A 22793-nucleotide genomic window follows, 5' to 3' on the forward strand; every position below is an offset into this window, starting at 1 on the left:
TACCCTAACCCTAGGTCCAATCCTAACCCTGACCGTCTAACACTAGCCCTCAACATAACCCTAACCCTAGGTCCAATCCTAACCCTAACCGTCTCTCTAACCCTAGCCCTCAACATAACCCTAACCCTAGGTCCAATCCTAACCCTAACCGTCCCTCTAACCCTAGCCCTCAACATAACTCTAACCCTAGGTCCATCCTAACCCTAACCGTTTCTCTAACGCTAGCCCTCAACATAACCCTAACCCTAGGTCCAATCCTAACCCTAACCGTCTCTCTAAACCTAGCCCTCAACATAACCCTAGCCCTATGTCCAATCCTAACCCTAAACGTCTCTCTAACCCTAACCCTCAATATAAACCTAGCCCTAGGTCCAATCCTAACCCCAACCGTCTCTCTAACCCTAGCCCTCAACATAACTCTAACCCTAGGTCCAATCCTAACTCTAACCGTCTCTCTAACCCTAGCCCTCAACATAAATCTAACCCTAGGTCCAATCCTAACCCTAACCGTCTTTCTAACCCTAGCCCTCAACATAACCCTCACCCTAGGTCCAATCCTAACCCTAACCGTCTCTCAACCCTAGTCCTCAACATAACCCTAACCCTAGGTCCAATCCTAACCCTAACTGTCTCTCTAACCCTAGCCATCAACATAACCCTAACCCTAGGTCCAATCCTAACCCTAACCGTCTCTCTAACCCTAGCCCTCAACATAACTCTAACCCTAGGTCCAATCCTAACCCTAACCGTCTCTCTAACCCTAGCCCTCAACCTAACCCTAACCCTAAGTCCAATCCTAACCCTAACCGTCTCTCTAACCCTAGCCCTCAACATAACCCTAACCCTAGGTCCAATCCTAACCCTAACCGTCTCTCTAACCCTAGCCCTTAACATAACCCTAACCCTAGGTCCAATCCTAACCCTAACGGTCTCTCTATCCCTAGCCATCAACATAACCCTAACCCTAGGTCCAATCCTAACCCTAACCGTCTCTCTAACCCTACCCTCAACATAACCCTAACCCTAGGTCCAATCCTCACCCTAACCGTCTCTCTAACCCTAGCCCTCAACATAACCCTAACCCTAGGGCCAATCTTACCCTAACCGTCTTTCTAACCATAGCCCTCAACATAACACTAACCCTAGGTCCAATCCTAACCCTAACCGTCTCTGTAACCCTAGCCCTCAACCTAACTCTAACCCTAGGTTCAATCCTAACCCTGACCGTCTCTCTAACACTAGCCCTCAAAATAACCCTAACCCTAGGTCCAATCCTAATCCTAACCGTCTCTCTAACCCTAGCCCTCAACATAACCCTAACCCGAGGTCCAATCCTAACCCTAACCGTCCCTCTAACCCTAGCCCTCAACATAACTCTAACCCTAGGCCAAATCCTAACTCTAACAGTCTCTCTAACACTAGCCCTCAACATAACCCTAACCCTAGGTCCAATCCTCACCCTAACCGTCTCTCTATCCCTAGCCCTCAACATAACCCTAACCCTAGGTCCAATCCTAAACCTAACCGTCTCTCTAACCCTAGCCCTCAACATAACCCTAACCCTAGGTCGAATCCTAACCCTAACCGTCTCTCTAACCCTAGCCGTCAACATAACCCTAACCCTAGGTCCAATCCTAACCCTAACCGTCTTTCTAACCCTAGCCCTCAACATAACCCTAACCCTAGGTCCAATCCTAACCCTAACCGTCTCTCAAACCTAGTCCTCAACATAACCCTAACCCTAGGTCAAATCGTAACCCTAACCGTCTCTCTAACCCTAGCCGTCAACATAACCCTAAACCTAGGTCCAATCCTAATCATGACGGTCTATCTAACACTAGCCCTCAACATAACCCTAACCCTAGGTGAAATCATAACCCTAACCGTCTCTCTAACCCTAGCCGTCAACATAACCCTAAACCTAGGTCCAATCCTAATCATGACGGTCTCTCTAACCCTAGCCCTCAACATTACCCTAACCCTAGGTCCAATCCTAACCCTGACCGTCTCTCTAACACTAGCCCTCAACATAACCCTAACCCTAGGTCCAATCCTAACCCTAACCGTCTCTCTAACCCTAGCCCTCAACATAACCCTAACCCTAGGTCCAATCCTAACCCTAACCGTCCCTCTAACCCTAGCCCTCAACATAACTCTAACCCTAGGTCCATCCTAACCCTAACCGTTTCTCTAACACTAGCCCTCAACATAACCCTAACCCTAGGTCCAATCCTAACCCTAACCGTCTCTCTAAACCTAGCCCTCAACATAACCCTAGCCCTAGGTCCAATCCTAAGCCTAAACGTCTCTCTAACCCTAACCCTCAACATAAACCTAGCCCTAGGTCCAATCCTAACCCCAACCGTCTGTCTAACCCTAGCCCTCAACATAACACTAACCCTAGGTCCAATCCTAACCCTAACCGTCTCTCTAACCCTAGCCCTCAACATAAATCTAACCCTAGGTCCAATCCTAACCCTAACCGTCTTTCTAACCCTAGCCCTCAACATAACCTTCACCCTAGGTCCAATCCTAACCCTAACCGTCTCTCAACCCTAGTCCTCAACATAACCCTAACCCTAGGTCCAATCCTAACCCTAACTGTCTCTCTAACCCTAGCCATCAACATAACCCTAACCCTAGGTCCAATCCTAACCCTAACCGTCTCTCTAACCCTAGCCCTCAACATAACTCTAACCCTAGGTCCAATCCTAACCCTAACCGTCTCTCTACCCTAGCCCTCAACCTAACCCTAACCCTAAGTCCAATCCTAACCCTAACCGTCTCTCTAACCCTAGCCCTCAACATAACCCTAACCCTAGGTCCAATCCTATCCCTAACCGTCTCTCTAACCCTAGCCCTCAACATAACCCTAACCCTAGGTCCAATCCTAACCCTAACTGTCTCTCTATCCCTAGCCATCAACATAACCCTAACCCTAGGTCCAATCCTAACCCTAACCGTCTCTCTAACCCTACCCTCAACATAACCCTAACCCTAGGTCCAATCCTCACCCTAACCGTCTCTCTAACCCTAGCCCTCAACATAACCCTAACCCTAGGGCCAATCTTACCCTAACCGTCTTTCTAACCATAGCCCTCAACATAACACTAACCCTAGGTCCAATCCTAACCCTAACCGTCTCTGTAACCCTAGCCCTCAACCTAACCCTAACCCTAGGTTCAATCCTAACCCTGACCGTCTCTCTAACACTAGCCCTCAAAATAACCCTAACCCTAGGTCCAATCCTAATCCTAACCGTCTCTCTAACCCTAGCCCTCAACATAACCCTAACCCTAGGTCCAATCCTAACCCTAACCGTCCCTCTAACCCTAGCCCTCAACATAACTCTAACCCTAGGTCCATCCTAACCCTACCGTTTCTCTAACACTAGCCCTCAACATAACCCTAACCCTAAGTCCAAACCTAACCCTAACCGTCCCTCTAACCCTAGCCCTCAAAATAACTCTAACCCTCGGTCCAATCCTAACCCTAAACGTCTCTCTAACACTAGCCCTCAACATAACCCTAACCCTAGGTCCAATCCTAAACCTAACCGTCTCTCTAACCCTAGCCCTCAACATAACCCTAACCCTAGGTCCAATCCTAAACCTAACCGTCTCTCTAACCCTAGCCCTCAACATAAACTTAACCCTAGGTCCAATCCTAACCCTAACCGTCTCTCTAACCCTAGCCCTCAACATAACCCTAACCCTAGGTCCAATCCTCACCCTAACCCTCTCTCTAACACTAGCCCTCAACATAACCATAACCCTAGGGCCAATCTTAACCCTAACCGTCTTTCTAACCCTAGCCCTCAACATAACCCTAACCCTAGGTCCAATCCTAAACCTAACCGTCTCTCTAACCCTAGCCCTCAACATAAACTTAACCCTAGGTCCAATCCTAACCCTAACCGTCTCTCTAAACCTAGCCCTCAACATAACCCTAACCCTAGGTCCAATCCTCACCCTAACCGTCTCTCTAACCCTACCCCTCAACATAACCCTAACCCTAGGTCCAATCCTAACCCTAACCGTCTCTCTAACCCTAACCCTCAACATAAACCTAGCCCTAGGTCCAATGCTAACTCTAACCGTCTCTCTAACCCTAGCCCTCAACATAAATCTAACCCTAGGTCCAATCCTAACCCTAACCGTCTCTCTAACCCTAGCCGTCAACATAACCCTAACCCTAGGTCCAATCCTAACCCTAACTGTATCTCTAACCCTAGCCATCAACATAACCCTAACCCTAGGTCCTATCCTAACCATAACCGTCTCTCTAACCCTAGCCCTCAACATAACTCTAACCCTAGGTCCAATCCTCACCCTAACCGTCTCTCTAAACCTAGCCCTGAACATAACCCTAACCGTAGGTCCAATCCTAACCCTAACCGTCTCTCTAACCCTAACCCTCAACATAAACCTAGCCCTAGGTCCAATGCTAACCCTAACCGTCTCTCTAACCCTAGCCCTCAACATAACCCTAACCCTAGGTCCAATCCTAACCCTAACGGTATCTCTAACCCTAGCCATCAACATAACCCTAACCCTAGGTCCTATCCTAACCATAACCGTCTCTCTAAACCTAGCCCTCAACATAACTCTAACCCTAGGTCCAATCCTAACCCTAACCGTCTCTCTAACCCTAGCCCTCAACATAACCCTAACCCTAAGTCCAATCCTAACCCTAACCGACTCTCTAACCCTAACCCTCAACATAACCCTAACCCTAGGTACAATCCTAACCCTAACCGTCTCTCTAACCCTAGCCCTCAACATAACCCTAACCCTAGGTCCAATCCTAACCCTAACTGTCTCTCTAACCCTAGCCATCAACATAACCCTAACCCTAGGTCCAATCCTAACCCTAAACGTCTCTCTAACCCTAGCCCTGAACATAACTCTAACCCTAGGTCCAATCCTCACCCTAACCGTCTCTCTAAACCTAGCCCTCAACATAACCCTAACCCTAGGTCCAATCCTAACCCTAACCGTCTCTCTAACCCTAGCCCTCAACATAACCCTAACCCTAGGTCCAATCCTCACCCTAACCGTCTCTCTAACCCTAGCCCTCAACATAACCCTAACCCTAGGGCCAATCTTAACCCTAACCGCCTTCTAACCCTAGCCCTCAACATAACCCTAACCCTAGGTCCAATCCTAACCCTAACCGTCTCTGTAACCCTAGCCCTCAACCTAACCCTAACCCTAGGTCCAATCCTAACCCTAACCGTCTCTCTAACCCTAGCCCTCAACATAACCCTAACCCTAGGTCCAATCCTAACCCTAACCATCACTCTAACCCTAGCCCTCAACCTAACCCTAGCCCTAGGTCCAATCCTAAACCTAACCGTCTCTCTAACCCTAGCCCTTAACATAACCCTAACCCTAGGTCCAGTCCTAACCCTAACCGTCCCACTAAACCTAGCCCTCAACATAACCCTAACCGTAGGTCCAATCCTAACCCTAACAGTCTCTCTAACACTAGCACTCAACATAACCCTAACCCTAGGTCCAATCCTCACCCTAACCATCTCTCTAACCCTAGCCCTCAACATAACCCTAACCCTAGGTCCAATCCTAACCCTAACCATCTCTCTAAACTTAGCCCTCAACATAACCCTAACCCTAGGTCCAATCCTAACGCTAACCGTCTCTCTAAACATAGCCCTCAACATAACCCTAACCCTAGGTCCAATCCTAACCCTAACCGTCCCTCTAACCCTAACCCTCAACATAACTCTAACCCCAAGTCCAATCCTAACCCTAACCGTCTCTCTAACACTAGCCCTCAACAAAAGCCTAACCCTAGGTCCAACCCTCACCCTAACCGTCTCTCTAACCCTAGCCCTCAACATAACCCTAACCCTAGGTCCAATCCTAACCCTAACCGTCTCTCTAACCCTAGCCCTCAACATAAACCTAGCCCTAGGTACAATCCTAACCCTAACCGTCTCTCTAACCCTAGCCCTCAACATAACTCTAACCCTAGGTCCTATCCTAACACTAACCGTCTCTCTAACCCTAGCCCTCAACATAACTCTAACCCTAGGTCCAATCCTAACCCTAAACGTCTCTCTAACCCTAGCCCTCAACATAACAGCAACCCTAGGTCCAATCCTAAACCTAACCGTCTCTCTAACCCTACCCCTCAACATAACCCTAACACTAGGTCCAATCCTAAACCTAACTATCTCTCTAACCCTAGCCCTCAACATAACCCTAACCCTAGGTCCAATCCTAACCCTAACCGTCTCTCTAACCCTAGCCCTCAACATAACTCTAACCCTAGGTCCAATCCTCACGCTAATCGTCTCTGTAACCCTAGCCCTCAACATAACCCTAAGCCTAGGTCCAATCCTAACCCCAACCGTCTCTCTAAACCTACCCCTCAACATAACCCTAACCCTAGGTCCAATCCTAACCCTAACCGTCTCTCTAAACCAGCCCTCAACATAACTCTAACCCTAGGTCCAATCCTAACCCTAACCTTCTCTCTAACACTAGCCCTGAACATAACCCTAACCCTAGGTCCAATCCTAATCCTAACCGTCTCTCTAACCCTAGCCCTCAACATAACCCTAACCCTAGGTCAAATCGTAACCCTAACTGTCTCTCTAACCCTAGCCCTCAACATAACCCTAAACCTAGTTCCAATCCTAACCCTGACGGTCTCTCTAACCCTAGCCCTCAAATAACCCTAACCCTAGGTCCAATCCTAACCCTGACCGTCTCTCTAACACTTGCCCTCAACATAACCCTAACCCTAGGTCAAATCCTAACCATAACCGTCTCTCTAAACCTAGCCCTCAACATAAATCCAACCCTAGGTCCAATCCTAACCCTAACCGTCTCTCTAACACTAGCCCTGAACATAACACTAACCCTAGGTCCAATCCTAACCCTAACCGTCTCTCTAACCCTAGCCCTCAACATAACACTAACCCTAGGTCAAATCGTAACCCTAACTGTCTCTCTAAACCTAGCCCTCAACATAACCCTAAACCTAGGTCCAATCCTAACCCTGACGATCTCTGTAACCCTAGCCCTCAAATAACCCTAACCCTAGGTCCAATCCAAACCCTGACCGTCTCTCTAACCCTAGCCCTCAACATAACCCTAAGCCTAGGTCCAATCCTAACCCTAACCGTCTCTCTAACCCTAGCCCTCAACATAACCCTAACCCTAGGTCCAATCCTAACCCTAACCGTCTCTCTAACCCTAGCCCTCAACATAACCCTAACCCTAGGTCAAATCGTAACCCTAACTGTCTCTCTAACCCTAGCCCTCAACATAACCCTAAACCTAGGTCCAATCCTAATCATGACGGTCTCTCTAATCCTAGCCCTCAACATAACCCTAATCCTAGGTCCAATCCTAACCCTGACCGTCTCTCTAACACTAGCCCTCAACATAACCCTAACCCTAGGTCCAATCCTAACCCTAACCGTCTCTCTCACCCTAGCCCTCAACATAACCCTAACCCTAAGTCCAAACCTAACCCTAACCGTCCCTCTAACCCTAGCCCTCAAAATAACTCTAACCCTAGGTCCAATCCTAACCCTAAACGTCTCTCTAACACTAGCCCTCAACATAACCCTAACCCTAGGTCCAATCCTAAACCTAACCGTCTCTCTAACCCTAGCCCTCAACATAACCCTAACCCTAGGTCCAATCCTAAACCTAACCGTCTCTCTAACCCTAGCCCTCAACATAAACTTAACCCTAGGTCCAATCCTAACCCTAACCGTCTCTCTAACCCTAGCCCTCAACATAACCCTAACCCTAGGTCCAATCCTCACCCTAACCGTCTCTCTAACCCTAGCCCTCAACATAACCATAACCCTAGGGCCAATCTTAACCCTAACCGTCTTTCTAACCCTAGCCCTCAACATAACCCTAACCCTAGGTCCAATCCTAACCCTAACCGTCTCTGTAACCCTAGCCCTCAACCTAACCCTAAACCTAGGTCAAATCCTAACCCTAACCGTCTCTCTAACCCTAGCCCTCAACATACCCCTAACCCTAGGTCCAATCCTAACCCTAACCGTCACTCTAACCCTAGCCCTCAACCTAACCCTAGCCCTATGTCCAATCCTAACCCTTACCGTCTCTCTAACCCTAGCCCTTAACATAACCCTAACCCTAGGTCCAGTCCTACCCCTAACCGTCCCACTAACCCTAGCCCTCAACATAACCCTAACCCTAGGTCCAATCCTAACCGTAACAGTCTCTCTAACACTAGCCCTCAACATAACCCTAACCCTAGGTCCAATCCTCACCCTAACCGTCTCTCTAACCCTAGCCCTCAACATAACCCTAACCCTAGGACCAATCCTAACCCTAACAGTCTCTCTAACCCTAGCCCTCAACATAAACCTAGCCCTAGGTACAATCCTAACCCTAACCGTCTCTCTAACCCTAGCCCTCAACATAACTCTAACCCTAGGTCCAATCCTAACACTAACCGTCTCTCTACCCCTAGCCCTCAACATAACCCTAAACCTAGGTCCAATCCTAATCATGACGGTCTCTCTAACCCTAGCCCTGAACATAACCCTAACCCTAGGTCCAATCCTAACCCTAACCGTCTCTCTAACCCTAGCCCTCAACATAACCCTAATCCTAGGTCCAATCCTAACCCTAACCGTCTCTCTAACCCTAGCCCTCAACATAACCCTAACCCTAGGTCCAATCCTAACCCTAACCGTCTCTCTAACCCTAGCCCTCAACATAACCCTAACCCTAGGCCCAATCCTAACCCTAACCGTCTCTCTAACCCTAGCCCTCAACATAACCCTAACCCGAGGTCCAATCCTAACCCTAACCGTCCCTCTAACCCTAGCCCTCAACATAACTCTAACCCTAGGCCCAATCCTAACCCTAACAGTCTCTCTAACACTAGCCCTCAACATAACCCTAACCCTAGGTCCAATCCTCACCCTAACCGTCTCTCTATCCCTAGCCCTCAACATAACCCTAACCCTAGGTCCAATCCTAAACCTAACCGTCTCTCTAACCCTAGCCCTCAACATAACCCTAACCCTAGGTCGAATCCTAACCCTAACCGTCTCTCTAACCCTAGCCGTCAACATAACCCTAACCCTAGGTCCAATCCTAACCCTAACCGTCTTTGTAACCCTAGCCCTCAACATAACCCTAACCCTAGGTCGAATCCTAACCCTAACCGTCTCTCAAACCTAGTCCTCAACATAACCCTAACCCTAGGTCAAATCGTAACCCTAACCGTCTCTCTAACCCTAGCCGTCAACATAACCCTAAACCTAGGTCCAATCCTAATCATGACGGTCTATCTAACACTAGCCCTCAACATAACCCTAACCCTAGGTGAAATCATAACCCTAACCGTCTCTCTAACCCTAGCCGTCAACATAACCCTAAACCTAGGTCCAATCCTAATCATGACGGTCTCTCTAACCCTAGCCCTCAACATTACCCTAATCCTAGGTCCAATCCTAACCCTGACCGTCTCTCTAACACTAGCCCTCAACATAACCCTAACCCTAGGTCCAATCCTAACCCTAACCGTCTCTCTAACCCTAGCCCTCAACATAACCCTAACCCTAGGTCCAATCCTAACCCTAACCGTCCCTCTAAACCTAGCCCTCAACATAACTCTAACCCTAGGTCCATCCTAACCCTAACCGTTTCTCTAACACTAGCCCTCAACATAACCCTAACCCTAGGTCCAATCCTAACCCTAACCGTCTCTCTAAACCTAGCCCTCAACATAACCCTAGCCCTAGGTCCAATCCTAACCCTAACCGTCTCTCTAACCCTAACCCTCAACATAAACCTAGCCCTAGGTCCAATCCTAACCCCAACCGTCTCTCTAACCCTAGCCCTCAACATAACTCTAACCCTAGGTCCAATCCTAACCCTAACCGTCTCTCTAACCCTAGCCCTCAACATAAATCTAACCCTAGGTCCAATCCTAACCCTAACCGTCTTTCTAACCCTAGCCCTCAACATAACCCTCTCCCTAGGTCCAATCATAACCCTAACCGTCTCTGTAACCCTAGCCCTCAACATAACCCTAACCCTAGGTCCAATCCTAACCCTACCCGTCTCTCAACCCTAGTCCTCAACATAACCCTAACCCTAGGTCCAATCCTAACCCTAACTGTCTCTCTAACCCTAGCCATCAACATAACCCTAACCCTAGGTCCAATCCTAACCCTAACCGTCTCTCTAACCCTAGCCCTCAACATAACTCTAACCCTAGGTCCAATCCTAACCCTAACCGTCTCTCTAACCCTAGCCCTCAACCTAACCCTAACCCTAAGTCCAATCCTAACCCTAACCGTCTCTCTAACCCTAGCCCTCAACATAACCCTAACCCTAGGTCCAATCCTAACCCTAACCGTCTCTCTAACCCTAGCCCTCAACATAACCCTAACCCTAGGTCCAATCCTAACCCTAACTGTCTCTCTATCCCTAGCCATCAACATAACCCTAACCCTAGGTCCAATCCTAACCCTAACCGTCTCTCTAACCCTACCCTCAACATAACCCTAACCCTAGGTCCAATCCTCACCCTAACCGTCTCTCTAACCCTAGCCCTCAACATAACCCTAACCCTAGGGCCAATCTTACCCTAACCGTCTTTCTAACCCTAGCCCTCAACATAACACTATCCCTAGGTCCAATCCTAACCCTAACCGTCTCTGTAACCCTAGCCCTCAACCTAACCCTAACCCTAGGTTCAATCCTAACCCTGACCGTCTCTCTAACACTAGCCCTCAAAATAACCCTAACCCTAGGTCCAATCCTAATCCTAACCGTCTCTCTAAACCTAGCCCTCAACATAACCCTAACCCTAGGTCCAATCCTAACCCTAACCGCCCCTCTAACCCTAGTCCTCAACATAACTCTAACCCTAGGTCCATCCTAACCCTACCGTTTCTCTAACACTAGCCCTCAACATAACCCTATCCCTAAGTCCAAACCTAACCCTAACCGTCCCTCTAACCCTAGCCCTCAAAATAACTCTAACCCTAGGTCCAATCCTAACCCTAAACGTCTCTCTAACACTAGCCCTCAACATAACCCTAACCCTAGGTCCAATCCTAAACCTAACCGTCTCTCTAACCCTAGCCCTCAACATAACCCTAACCCTAGGTCCAATCCTAAACCTAACCGTCTCTCTAAACCTAGCCCTCAACATAACCATAACCCTAGGGCCAATCTTAACCCTAACCGTCTTTCTAACCCTAGCCCTCAACATAACCCTAACCCTAGGTCCAATCCTAACCCTAACCGTCTCTGTAACCCTAGCCCTCAACCTAACCCTAACCCTAGGTCCAATTCTAACCCTAACCGTCTCTCTAACCCTAGCCCTCAACATAACCCTAACCCTAGGTCCAATCCTAACCCTAACCGTCTCTCTAACCCTAGCCCTCAACCTAACCCTAGCCCTATGTCCAATCCTAACCCTTACCGTCTCTCTAACCCTAGCCCTTAACATAACCCTAACCCTAGGTCCAGTCCTAACCCTAACCGTCCCACTAACCCTAGCCCTCAACATAACCCTAACCCTAGGTCCAATCCTAACCGTAACAGTCTCTCTAACACTAGCCCTCAACATAACCCTAACCCTAGGTCCAATCCTCACCCTAACCGTCTCTCTAACCCTAGCCCTCAACATAACCCTAACCCTAGGTCCAATCCTAACCCTAACCGTCTCTCTAACCTTAGCCCTCAACATAACCCTAACCCTAGGTCCATTCCTAACCCTAACCGTCTCTCTAAACCTAGCCCTCAACATAACCCTAACCCTAGGTCCAATCCTAACCCTAACCGTCCCTCTAACCCTAACCCTCAACATAACTCTAACCCCAAGTCCAATCCTAACCCTAACCGTCTCTCTAACACTAGCCCTCAACATAACCCTAACCCTAGGTCGAACCCTCACCCTAACCGTCTCTCTAACCCTAGCCCTCAACATAACCCTAGCCCTAGGTCCAATCCTAACCCTAACAGTCTCTCTAACCCTAGCCCTCAACATAAACCTAGCCCTAGGTACAATCCTAACCCTAACCGTCTCTCTAACCCTAGCCCTCAACATAACTCTAACCCTAGGTCCAATCCTAACACTAACCGTCTCTCTACCCCTAGCCCTCAACATAACCCTAAACCTAGGTCCAATCCTAATCATGACGGTCTCTCTAACCCTAGCCCTCAACATAACCCTAACCCTAGGTCCAATCCTAACCCTAACCGTCTCTCTAACCCTAGCCCTCAACATAACCCTAACCCTAGGTCCAATCCTAACCCTAACCGTCTCTCTAACCCTAGCCCTCAACATAACCCTAACCCTAGGTCGAATCCTAACCCTAACCGTCTCTCTAACCCTAGCCGTCAACATAACCCTAACCCTAGGTCCAATCCTAACCCTAACCTTCTTTCTAACCCTAGCCCTCAACATAACCCTAACCCTAGGTCCAATCCTAACCCTAACCGTCTCTCAAACCTAGTCCTCAACATAACCCTAACCCTAGGTCAAATCGTAACCCTAACCTTCTCTCTAACCCTAGCCGTCAACATAACCCTAAACCTAGGTCCAATCCTAATCATGACGGTCTATCTAACACTAGCCCTCAACATAACCCTAACCCTAGGTGAAATCATAACCCTAACCGTCTCTCTAACCCTAGCCCTCAACCTAACCCTAGCCCTATGTCCAATCCTAACCCTTACCGTCTCTCTAACCCTAGCCCTTAACATAACCCTAACCCTAGGTCCAGTCCTAACCCTAACCGTCCCACTAACCCTAGCCCTCAACATAACCCTAACCCTAGGTCCAATCCTAACCGTAACAGTCTCTCTAACACTAGCCCTCAACATAACCCTAACCCTAGGTCCAATCCTCACCCTAACCGTCTCTCTAACCCTAGCCCTCAACATAACCCTAACCCTAGCTCCAATCCTAACCCTAACCGTCTCTCTAACCTTAGCCCTCAACATAACCCTAACCCTAGGTCCATTCCTAACCCTAACCGTCTCTCTAAACCTAGCCCTCAACATAACCCTACCCCTAGGTCCAATCCTCACCCTAACCGTCTCTCTAACCCTAGCCCTCAACATAACCCTAACCCTAGGTCCAATCCTAACCCTAACCGTCTCTCTAACCCTAGCCCTCAACATAACCCTAACCCTAGGTCCAATCCTAACCCTAACCGTCTCTCCAACCCTAGCCGTCAACATAACCCTAAACCTAGGTCCAATCCTAATCATGACGGTCTATCTAACACTAGCCCTCAACATAACCCTAACCCTAGGTGAAATCATAACCCTAACCGTCTCTCTAACCCTAGCCGTCAACATAACCCTAAACCTAGGTCCAATCCTAATCATGACGGTCTCTCTAACCCTAGCCCTCAACATTACCCTAACCCTAGGTCCAATCCTAACCCTGACCGTCTCTCTAACACTAGCCCTCAACATAACCCTAACCCTAGGTCCAATCCTAACCCTAACCGTCTCTCTAACCCTAGCCCTCAACATAACCCTAACCCTAGGTCCAATCCTAACCCTAACCGTCCCTCTAACCCTAGCCCTCAACATAACTCTAACCCTAGGTCCATCCTAACCCTAACCGTTTCTCTAACACTAGCCCTCAACATAACCCTAACCCTAGGTCCAATCCTAACCCTAACCGTCTCTCTAAACCTAGCCCTCAACATAACCCTAGCCCTAGGTCCAATCCTAACCCTAAACGTCTCTCTAACCCTAACCCTCAACATAAACCTAGCCCTAGGTCCAATCCTAACCCCAACCGTCTCTCTAACCCTAGCCCTCAACATAACTCTAACCCTAGGTCCAATCCTAACCCTAACCGTCTCTCTAACCCTAGCCCTCAACATAAATCTAACCCTAGGTCCAATCCTAACCCTAACCGTCTTTCTAACTCTAGCCCTCAACATAACCCTCACCCTAGGTCCAATCCTAACCCTAACCGTCTCTCAACCCTAGTCCTCAACATAACCCTAACCCTAGGTCCAATCCTAACCCTAACTGTCTCTCTAACCCTAGCCATCAACATAACCCTAACCCTAGGTCCAATCCTAACCCTAACCGTCTCTCTAACCCTAGCCCTCAACATAACTCTAACCCTAGGTCCAATCCTAACCCTAACCGTCTCTCTAACCCTAGCCCTCAACCTAACCCTAACCCTAAGTCCAATCCTAACCCTAACCGTCTCTCTAACCCTAGCCCTCAACATAACCCTAACCCTAGGTCCAATCCTAACCCTAACCGTCTCTCTAACCCTAGCCCTCAACATAACCCTAACCCTAGGTCCAATCCTAACCCTAACTGTCTCTCTATCCCTAGCCATCAACATAACCCTAACCCTAGGTCCAATCCTAACCCTAACCGTCTCTCTAACCCTACCCTCAACATAACCCTAACCCTAGGTCCAATCCTCACCCTAACCGTCTCTCTAACCCTAGCCCTCAACATAACCCTAACCCTAGGGCCAATCTTACCCTAACCGTCTTTCTAACCATAGCCCTCAACATAACACTAACCCTAGGTCCAATCCTAACCCTAACCGTCTCTGTAACCCTAGCCCTCAACCTAACCCTAACCCTAGGTTCAATCCTAACCCTGACCGTCTCTCTAACACTAGCCCTCAAAATAACCCTAACCCTAGGTCCAATCTTAATCCTAACCGTCTCTCTAACCCTAGCCCTCAACATAACCCTAACCCTAGGTCCAATCCTAACCCTAACCGTCCCTCTAACCCTAGCCCTCAACATATCTCTAACCCTAGGTCCATCCTAACCCTACCGTTTCTCTAACACTAGCCCTCAACATAACCCTAACCCTAAGTCCAAACCTAACCCTAACCGTCCCTCTAACCCTAGCCCTCAAAATAACTCTAACCCTAGGTCCAATCCTAACCCTAAACGTCTCTCTAAAACTAGCCCTCAACATAACCCTAACCCTAGGTCCAATCCTAAACCTAACCGTCTCTCTAACCCTAGCCCTCAACATAACCCTAACCCTAGGTCCAATCCTAAACCTAACCGTCTCTCTAACCCTAGCCCTCAACATAAACTTAACCCTAGGTCCAATCCTAACCCTAACCGTCTCTCTAACCCTAGCCCTCAACATAACCCTAACCCTAGGTCCAATCCTCACCCTAACCGTCTCTCTAACCCTAGCCCTCAACATAACCATAACCCTAGGGCCAATCTTAACCCTAACAGTCTTTCTAACCCTAGCCCTCAACATAACCCTAACCCTAGGTACAATCCTAACCCTAACCGTCTCTGTAACCCTAGCCCTCAAACTAACCCTAACCCTAGGTCCAATTCTAACCCTAACCGTCTCTCTAACCCTAGCCCTCAACATAACCCTAACCCTAGGTCCAATCCTAACCCTAACCGTCTCTCTAACCCTAGCCCTCAACATAACCCTAACCCTAGGTCCAATCCTAACCCTAACCGTCTCTCTAACCCTAGCCCTCAACATAACCCTAACCCTAGGTCCAATCCTAACCCTAACTGTCTCTCTATCCCTAGCCATCAACATAACCCTAACCCTAGGTACAATCCTAACCCTAACCGTTCTCTAACCCTACCCTCAACATAACCCTAACCCTAGGTCCAATCCTCACCCTAACCGTCTCTCTAACCCTAGCCCTCAACATAACCCTAACCCTAGGGCCAATCTTACCCTAACCGTCTTTCTAACCCTAGCCCTCAACATAACACTAACCCTAGGTCCAATCCTAACCCTAACCGTCTCTGTAACCCTAGCCCTCAACCTAACCCTAACCCTAGGTCCAATTCTAACCCTAACCGTCTCTCTAACCCTAGCCCTCAACATAACCCTAACCCTATGTCCAATCCTAACCCTAACCGTCACTCTAACCCTAGCCCTCAACCTAACCCTAGCCCTATGTCCAATCCTAACCCTTACCGTCTCTCTAACCCTAGCCCTTAACATAACCCTAACCCTAGGTCCAGTCCTAACCCTAACCGTCCCACTAACCCTAGCCCTCAACATAACCCTAACCCTAGGTCCAATCCTAACCGTAACAGTCTCTCTAACACTAGCCCTCAACATAACCCTAACCCTAGGTCCAATCCTCACCCTAACCGTCTCTCTAACCCTAGCCCTCAACATAACCCTAACCCTAGCTCCAATCCTAACCCTAACCGTCTCTCTAACCTTAGCCCTCAACATAACCCTAACCCTAGGTCCATTCCTAACCCTAACCGTCTCTCTAAACCTAGCCCTCAACATAACCCTAACCCTAGGTCCAATCCTAACCTTAACCGTCCCTCTAACCCTAACCCTCAACATAACTCTAACCCCAAGTCCAATCCTAACCCTAACCGTCTCTCTAACACTAGCCCTCAACATAACCCTAACCCTAGGTCGAACCCTCACCCTAACCGTCTCTCTAACCCTAGCCCTTAACATAACCTTAGCCCTAGGTCCAATCCTAACCCTAACAGTCTCTCTAACCCTAGCCCTCAACATAAACCTAGCCCTAGGTACAATCCTAACCCTAACCGTCTCTCTAACCCTAGCCCTCAACATAAATCTAACCCTAGGTCCAATCCTAACACTAACCGTCTCTCTACCCCTAGCCCTCAACATAACCCTAAACCTAGGTCCAATCCTAATCATGACGGTCTCTCTAACCCTAGCCCTCAACATAACCCTAACCCTAGGTCCAATCCTAACCCTAACCGTCTCTCTAACCCTAGCCCTCAACATAACCCTAATCCTAGGTCCAATCCTAACCCTAACCGTCTCTCTAACCCTAGCCCTCAACATAACCCTAACCCTAGGTCCAATCCTAACCCTAACCGTCTCTCTAACCCTAGCCCTCAACATAACCCTAACCCTAGGCCCAATCCTAACCCTAACCGTCTCTCTAACCCTAGCCCTCAACATAACCCAAACCCGAGGTCCAATCCTAACCCTAACCGTCCCTCTAACCCTAGCCCTCAACATAACTCTAACCCTAGGCCCAATCCTAACCCTAACAGTCTCTCTAACACTAGCCCTCAACATAACCCTAACCTTATGTCCAATCCTCACCCTAACCGTCTCTCTATCCCTAGCCCTCAACATAACCCTAACCCTAGGTCCAATCCTAAACCTAACCGTCTCTCTAACCCTAGCCCTCAACATAACCCTAACCCTAGGTCGAATCCTAACCCTAACCGTCTCTCTAACCCTAGCCGTCAACATAACCCTAACCCTAGGTCCAATCCTAACCCTAACCTTCTTTCTAACCCTAGCCCTCAACATAACCCTAACCCTAGGTCCAATCCTAACCCTAACCGTCTCTCAAAGCTAGTCCTCAACATAACCCTAACCCTAGGTCAAATCGTAACCCTAACCGTCTCTCTAACCCTAGCCGTCAACATAACCCTAAACCTAGGTCCAATCCTAATCATGACGGTCTATCTAACACTAGCCCTCAACATAACCCTAACCCTAGGTGAAATCATAACCCTAACCGTCTCTCTAACCCTAGCCGTCAACATAACCCTAAACCTAGGTCCAATCCTAATCATGACGGTCTCTATAACCCTAGCCCTCAACATTACCCTAACCCTAGTTCCAATCCTAACCCTGACCGTCTCTCTAACACTAGCCCTCAACATAACCCTAACCCTAGGTCCAGTCCTAACCCTAACAGTCCCACTAACCCTAGCCCTCAACATAACCCTAAGCCTAGGTCCAATCCTAACCGTAACAGTCTCTCTAACACTAGCCCTCAACATAACCCTATCCCTAGGTCCAATCCTCACCCTAACCGTCTCTCTAACCCTAGCCCTCAACATAACTCTAACCCTAGGTCCATCCTAACCCTAACCGTTTCTCTAACACTAGCCCTCAACATAACCCTAACCCTAGGTCCAATCCTAACCCTAACCGTCTCTCTAAACCTAGCCCTCAACATAACCCTAGCCCTAGGTCCAATCCTAACCCTAACCGTCTCTCTAACCCTAACCCTCAACATAAACCTAGCCCTAGGTCCAATCCTAACCCCAACCGTCTCTCTAACCCTAGCCCTCAACATAACTCTAACCCTAGGTCCAATCCTAACCCTAACCGTCTCTCTAAACCTAGCCCTCAACATAAATCTAACCCTAGGTCCAATCCTAACCCTAACCGTCTTTCTAACCCTAGCCCTCAACATAACCCTCACCCTAGGTCCAATCATAACCCTAACCGTCTCTCTAACCCTAGCCCTCAACATAACCCTAACCGTAGGTCCAATCCTAACCCTAACCGTCTCTCTAACCCTAGTCCTCAACATAACCCTAACCCTAGGTCCAATCCTAACCCTAACTGTCTCTCTAACCCTAGCCATCAACATAACCCTAACCCTAGGTCCAATCCTAACCCTAACCGTCTCTCTAACCCTAGCCCTCAACATAACTCTAACCCTAGGTCCAATCCTAACCCTAACCGTCTCTCTAACCCTAGCCCTCAATCTAACCCTAACCCTAAGTCCAATCCTAACCCTAACCGTCTCTCTAACCCTAGCCCTCAACATAACCCTAACCCTAGGTCCAATCCTAACCCTAACCGTCTCTCTAACCCTAGCCCTCAACATAACCCTAAACCTAGGTCCAATCCTAACCCTAACTGTCTCTCTATCCCTAGCCATCAACATAACCCTAACCCTAGGTCCAATCCTAACCCTAACCGTCTCTCTAACCCTACCCTCAACATAACCCTAACCCTAGGTCCAATCCTCACCCTAACCGTCTCTCTAACCCTAGCCCTCAACATAACCCTAACCCTAGGGCCAATCTTACCCTAACCGTCTTTCTAACCCTAGCCCTCAACATGACACTAACCCTAGGTCCAATCCTAACCCTAACCGTCTCTGTAACCCTAGCCCTCAACCTAACCCTAACCCTAGGTTCAATCCTAACCCTGACCGTCTCTCTAACACTAGCCCTCAAAATAACCCTAACCCTAGGTCCAATCCTAATCCTAACCGTCTCTCTAACCCTAGCCCTCAACATAACCCTAACCCTAGGTCCAATCCTAACCCTAACCGTCCCTCTACCCTAGCCCTCAACATAACTCTAACCCTAGGTCCATCCTAACCCTACCGTTTCTCTAACCCTAGCCCTCAACATAACCCTAACCCTAGGTCCAATCCTAACCCTAACCGTCTCTCTAAACCTAGCCCTCAACATAACCCTACCCCTAGGTCCAATCCTCAAACTAACCGTCTCTCTAACCCTAGCCCTCAACGTAACCCTAACCCTAGGTCCAATCCTAACCCTAACCGTCTCTCTAACCCTAGCCCTCAACATAACCCTAACCCTAGGCCCAATCCTAACCCTAACCGTCTCTCTAACCCTAGCCCTCAACATAACCCTAACCCGAGGTCCAATCCTAACCCTAACCGTCCCTCGAACCCTAGCCCTCAACATAACTCTAACCCTAGGCCCAATCCTAACCCTAACAGTCTCTCTAACACTAGCCCTCAACATAACCCTAACCCTAGGTCCAATCCTAAACCTAACCGTCTCTCTAACCCTAGCCCTCAACATAACCCTAACCCTAGGTCGAATCCTAACCCTAACAGTCTCTCTAACCCTAGCCGTCAACATAACCCTAACCCTAGGTCCAATCCTAACCCTAACCGTTTTTCTAACCCTAGCCCTCAACATAACCCTAACCCTAGGTCCAATCCTAACCCTAACCGTCTCTCAAACCTAGTCCTCAACATAACCCTAACCCTAGGTCAAATCGTAACCCTAACCGTCTCTCTAACCCTAGCCGTCAACATAACCCTAAACCTAGGTCCAATCCTAATCATGACGGTCTATCTAACACTAGCCCTCAACATAACCCTAACCCTAGGTGAAATCATAACCCTAACCGTCTCTCTAACCCTAGCCGTCAACATAACCCTAAACCTAGGTCCAATCCTAATCCTGACGGTCTCTCTAACCCTAGCCCTCAACATTACCCTAACCCTAGGTCCAATCCTAACCCTGACCGTCTCTCTAACACTAGCCCTCAACATAACCCTAACCCTAGGTCCAATCCTAACCCTAACCGTCTCGCTAACCCTAGCCCTCAACATAACCCTAACCCTAGGTCCAATCCTAACCCTAACCGTCCCTCTAACCCTAGCCCTCAACATAACTCTAACCCTAGGTCCATCCTAACCCTAACCGTTTCTCTAACACTAGCCCTCAACATAACCCTAACCCTAGGTCCAATCCTAACCCTAACCGTCTCTCTAAACCTAGCCCTCAACATAACCCTAGCCCTAGGTCCAATCCTAACCCTAAACGTCTCTCTAACCGTAACCCTCAACATAAACCTAGCCCTAGGTCCAATCCTAACCCCAACCGTCTCTCTAACCCTAGCCCTCAACATAACTCTAACCCTAGGTCCAATCCTAACCCTAACCGTCTCTCTAACCCTAGCCCTCAACATAAATCTAACCCTAGGTCCAATCCTAACCCTAACCGTCTTTCTAACCCTAGCCCTCAACATAACCCTCACCCTAGGTCCAATCCTAACCCTAACCGTCTCTCAACCCTAGTCCTCAACATAACCCTAACCCTAGGTCCAATCCTAACCCTAACTGTCTCTCTAACCCTAGCCATCACCATAACCCTAACCCTAGGTCCAATCCTAACCCTAACCGTCTCTCTAACCCTAGCCCTCAACATAACTCTAACCCTAGGTCCAATCCTAACCCTAACCGTCTCCCTAACCCTAGCCCTCAACCTAACCCTAACCCTAAGTCCAATCCTAACCCTAACCGTCTCTCTAACCCTAGCCCTCAACATAACCCTAACCCTAGGTCCAATCCTAACCCTAACCGTCTCTCTAACCCTAGCCCTCAACATAACCCTAACCCTAGGTCCAATCCTAACCCTAACTGTCTCTCTATCCCTAGCCATCAACATAACCCTAACCCTAGGTCCAATCCTAACCCTAACCGTCTCTCTAACCCTACCCTCAACATAACCCTAACCCTAGGTCCAATCCTCACCCTAACCGTCTCTCTAACCCTAGCCCTCAACATAACCCTAACCCTAGGGCCAATCTTACCCTAACCGTCTTTCTAACCATAGCCCTCAACATAACACTAACCCTAGGTCCAATCCTAACCCTAACCGTCTCTGTAACCCTAGCCCTCAACCTAACCATAACCCTAGGTTCAATCCTAACCCTGACCGTCTCTCTAACACTAGCCCTCAAAATAACCCTAACCCTAGGTCCAATCCTAATCCTAACCGTCTCTCTAACCTTAGCCCTCAACATAACCCTAACCCTAGGTCCAATCCTAACCCTAACCGTCCCTCTAACCCTAGCCCTCAACATAACTCTAACCCTAGGTCCATCCTAACCCTACCGTTTCTCTAACACTAGCCCTCAACATAACCCTAACCCTAAGTCCAAACCTAACCCTAACCGTCCCTCTAACCCTAGCCCTCAAAATAACTCTAACCCTAGGTCCAATCCTAACCCTAAACGTCTCTCTAACACTAGCCCTCAACATAACCCTAACCCTAGGTCCAATCCTAAACCTAACCGTCTCTCTAACCCTACCCCTCAACATAACCCTAACCCTAGGTCCAATCCTAAACCTAACCGTCTCTCTAACCCTAGCCCTCAACATAAACTTAACCCTAGGTCCAATCCTAACCCTAACCGTCTCTCTAACCCTAGCCCTCAACATAACCCTAACCCTAGGTCCAATCCTCACCCTAACCGTCTCTCTAACCCTAGCCCTCAACATAACCATAACCCTAGGGCCAATCTTAACCCTAACCGTCTTTCTAACCCTAGCCCTCAACATAACCCTAACCCTAGGTCCAATCCTAACCCTAACCGTCTCTGTAACCCTAGCCCTCAAACTAACCCTAACCCTAGGTCCAATTCTAACCCTAACCGTCTCTCTAACCCTAGCCCTCAACATAACCCTAACCCTAGGTCCAATCCTAACCCTAACCGTCACTCTAACCCTAGCCCTCAACCTAACCCTAGCCCTATGTCCAATCCTAACCCTTACCGTCTCTCTAACCCTAGCCCTTAACATAACCCTAACCCTAGGTCCAGTCCTAACCCTAACCGTCCCAATAACCCTAGCCCTCAACATAACCCTAACCCTAGGTCCAATCCTAACCGTAACAGTCTCTCTAACACTAGCCCTCAACATAACCCTAACCCTAGGTCCAATCCTCACCCTAACCGTCTCTCTAACCCTAGCCCTCAACATAACCCTAACCCTAGGTCCAATCCTAACCCTAACCGTCTCTCTAACCTTAGCCCTCAACATAACCCTAACCCTAGGTCCATTCCTAACCCTAACCGTCTCTCTAAACCTAGCCCTCAACATAACCCTTACCCTAGGTCTAATCCTAACCCTAACCGTCCCTCTAACCCTAACCCTCAACATAACTCTAACCCCAAGTCCAATCCTAACCCTAACCGTCTCTCTAACACTAGCCCTCAACATAACCCTAACCGTAGGTCCAACCCTCACCCTAACCGTCTCTCTAACCCTAGTCCTCAACATAACCCTAGCCCTAGGTCCAATCCTAACCCTAACAGTCTCTCTAACCCTAGCCCTCAACATAAACCTAGCCCTAGGTACAATCCTAACCCTAACCGTCTCTCTAACCCTAGCCTTCAACATAACTCTAACCCTAGGTCCAATCCTAACACTAACCGTCTCTCTACCCCTAGCCCTCAACATAACCCTAAACCTAGGTCCAATCCTAATCATGACGGTCTCTCTAA

The sequence above is a fragment of the Miniopterus schreibersii genome (assembly GCF_964146895.1).
Source record: "Miniopterus schreibersii genome assembly, chromosome: 14".
Lineage (NCBI taxonomy): Eukaryota > Metazoa > Chordata > Mammalia > Chiroptera > Miniopteridae > Miniopterus > Miniopterus schreibersii.